This window comes from Gossypium hirsutum, chromosome A03 (assembly GCF_007990345.1).
Source record: "Gossypium hirsutum isolate 1008001.06 chromosome A03, Gossypium_hirsutum_v2.1, whole genome shotgun sequence".
NCBI lineage: Eukaryota > Viridiplantae > Streptophyta > Magnoliopsida > Malvales > Malvaceae > Gossypium > Gossypium hirsutum.
The window spans coordinates 104,179,654-104,183,399 of NC_053426.1; the positions used below are offsets into that span (position 1 = coordinate 104,179,654).

Below are 3,746 nucleotides of genomic sequence, written 5' to 3' on the forward strand. Positions count from 1 at the left end.
AGAAGAAATTTGTCAGGACCATTACTTTTTGACAGCGAAATTGAAAGTACAACTGCAGAAATCGTAAAAAAAGATGAGGCAGAACTGACAAAGTGCGAAGGAAGATCAAGAGGACGTTACTGAGGAGATGGCTAACAATCAAAATAATCAGCTACTTCTTATGGATCCTCCAAATCCTGCTCCTCGTACTATGTACAATTATGCTAAGCCTACTCTCACTGGGGCCAAATCGAGTATTGTTAGACCTGCTATTACTACAAATAATTTTGAACTGATACCTAACACTATTCAAATGATTTAACAGTTTGTTCAGTTTGATGGTTTGCAGGTTGAAGACCCAAATACTCATTTGGCCAATTTCTTAGAGTTTTGTGATACTTTCAAGATAAATGGTGTTTCTGACGACACCATTCACCTACGATTATTTCCCTTCTCGTTGAGATATAAGGCTAAGCAGTGGTTGAACTCCTTACCATGAGGTTCCATCACTACTTGGGATCAAATGATCAAGAAGTGTTAATTGAAATACTTCCCACCGGCTAAGACAGCTAAGTTGAGAAACGATATCTCGTCTTTTGTGCAAATAGATTTAGAAACTTTATATGATGCATGTGAGAGGTATAAAGACTTATTGAGAAGGTGCCCTCACCATGGGTTATCTCTATGGCTACAGGTTCAGACTTTCCACAATGGTTTGAGCCCCTCAACTAGGCAAATGATCGATGCAGCTGCCTGTGATACTATAAACAATAAAACACCTAAAGAAGCTTATGAGTTCATAGAGGAGATGTTACTGAATAATTATCAGTAGCAAGTCATGAGGACAATGCCAACAAAAGTAGCCAGTGTTTTTAACGTTGATACGGTTACCATGTCATCAAATCAGGTAGAAATTTTAAATAGAAAGATTGATGGTTTATGTAGTTCTACACAGGTACATCTGGTGATCAGTGTGACACGAGTGGAGGTGGAATGAGCAATTCAGGAAATTTACCCAATGGTCCTACAATGGAAAATGAGTAAATAAACTATATGGGTAATAATCCTAGACCTCAAAATAATCCTTATAGTAATACTTACAATGTAGGTTGGAGGAACCACCCAAATTTCTCATGGGGAGGTCTAGGAAATCAAAAACCACCACCCCTCTGGGTTTTCAGCAGCAACCCTATCAGTAAGACAAAAAACCGAACCTTGAAGAGATGTTTGAAAATTTTATTTTGATGTTAGAGACTCGTTTCAAAAACACCGAGACGGCTTTGAAAAATTAGCAAGCATCGATTCAAGGCCTCGAAAATCAAATTGGGTAGCTTGCTAAATTAGTTTCAGAAAGGCAGCAAGATAGTTTGCCTAGTAACACTGAACCCAACCCAAGAGAGCATGTAAAAGCAATTACATTGAGGAAGAAGAAAGTGTTAACTAAACCTGAAAAGAAGTTGCCACAGGAATCTGATAAGGAAAAGGAAGATGAGGTAAAACCCGAAGTGAGTGCAACACCGGTGCTTAAAGAATATAAACCACCGATCCCATATCCAGCAAAGTTGAAGAAAGACCGTATGGATGCACAATTTGCTAAATTTCTTGAACTTTTTAAACAGCTACATATTAACTTTCTTTTTGTTAAAGCTATTTCGCAGATGCCTACATAGGCTAAATTTCTGAAGGAGCTTCTAACAAATAAAAGGAAGTTTGAAGAGCTATCTACCGTGGAACTCAACGAGGAATGTTTAACTATTCTTCAAAACAAGCAACCAACCAAGTTGAAAGACCCAGAAAGTTTCACCATTCCCTGTTTAATTGGTAATTTGAATATTGAGAAAACATTAACTGATTTAGGTGCCAGTATTAATTTGATGCCTTATAAAATGTTCAAACAGCTTGGTCTTGGGTAACCAAAACCCATTAGGATGAGTATTCAATTAGTTGATAGATCTATTAAGTATCCTAGGGTATTATTGAAGATGTCCTTGTGAAAGTAGATAAATTCATATTCTTTGTTGATTTTGTTGTGCTTGACATGGATGAGGATGTTAAGGTACCTTTAATTTTAGGTCACCCATTCTTAGCTACGGCTACAGCTATCATTGATGTAGGGGACGGTAAACTTGTGCTTAGGGTAGGTGACGAAGAGATTATTTTTAAAATTTATGATGTCATGCAATTCTCTAGAGAACAAGATGATTCATGTTACTTTATTGACTCAATTGATCATTCTATTTAAGATTCTCTTCAGAAAATCATTCATAAAGACACGTTGGAATTGTGTCTTGTCCAAGGAGAGGAGGCTGATGACGATACCACTGAGATAGGGAAGATAAAAATTGATTTAAACTTTAACGAGTCTTCCCCAAGAAAAAATAAGTATGAGGGTATTGAAATAAATGACGAACTAAAACAAAACCCTCTATTGAAGAACTTCCCAAATTGAAACTGAAGCAATTACCAGATCACTTAGAGTATGCGGTCCTCGGAGAAAATTCAACACTACCAGTGATTATTGCTTCCAACTTGCAGCCTAATGAGAAAAATGAGTTATTACAAGTACTGAGGGAGAATAAAAGAACCATAGCTTGGAAGATTTCTGACATTAAAAGGATCAGCCCTTCGTTCTGTACCCACAAAATTTTAATGGAAGATGAATATAAACCATGTGTGAAAGCTCAAAGACGACTGAATCCCAACATGAAAGAAATTGTTAAAGTCGAGGTAATTAAACTTTTAGATGCTGGTATTATTTATCCTATTTCTCACAGTACTTGGGTAAGTCCTGTGCAGGTTATTCTAAAGAAGGGAGGCGTGACTGTTGTAGCCAACAAGAAGAATGAATTAATTCCAACAAGAACAGTTATAGGTTTGAGAGTTTGCATTGACTACAGGAAATTGAACGATGCCGCGAGAAAAGATCACTTTCCCTTACCATTCATTAGTCAAATATTGGAAATATTATTTGGTCATATGTTTTATTATTTCCTAGACGAACTCTCTAACTACTTTCAAATTTCGATAGCTCTTGAGGATCAAGAGAAGACAACATTTACATGTCCATACAGTACATTTGCTTATCGTAGAATGCCTTTTGGATTATGTAATGCTCCTGCCACGTTTCAGCGCTGCATGTTAGCCATATTTGATGAACTTGCAGAAGACATTATGGAAGTATTTATGGACGACTTCTCAGTATTCGTAGGTGCAGTTCTTGGACAGCGAAGAGAAAAGCATTTTCAACCGATTTATTATGCTAGCAAGACTTTAACAGCTGCACAAGAAAACTACACTACCACTGAAAAAGAATTGCTAGCTGTGGTTTTTGCATTCGATAAATTTAGATCGTATCTCTTATTATCTAAAGTTGTTGTTTACACTGACCATTCAGCTCTCCGTTATCTCATAACCAAGTTTGATGCAAAACCTCGACTCATAAGATGGATTCTACTTTTACAGGAATTTGATTTGGAAATTCAGGATAAGAAAGGAGCTGAAAACCTTGCGGCAGACCACTTTTCTAGGCTTGAAAATCCACATATCAAAGAGCTCAATGAGAATAAGATAAATGACTCATTTCCTGAGGAACAACTATTGGTTATATCTAACTCTGAGGTACCTTGGTTTGTAGATATTGTGAATTACTTAGCTGCTAACATCCTACCAAAATGATTGACACATCATCAAAAGCAGTGATTCTTTACCGATGTGAAACATTATTTTTAGGAGGATCCTTTTCTTTTTTGTATATGTGTAGATCAAGC

General features: G+C 36.7%; 1 non-coding gene across 1 annotated transcript; it reads right to left on the reverse strand.

The window, feature by feature from the left end:
• Positions 1–550: 550 nt before the first annotated feature.
• On the reverse strand, positions 551–657 carry LOC121225676 (small nucleolar RNA R71). The gene has a single exon (XR_005923532.1). It is a non-coding gene; the product is annotated as a small nucleolar RNA R71 (small nucleolar RNA).
• Positions 658–3,746: the final 3,089 nt, after the last annotated feature.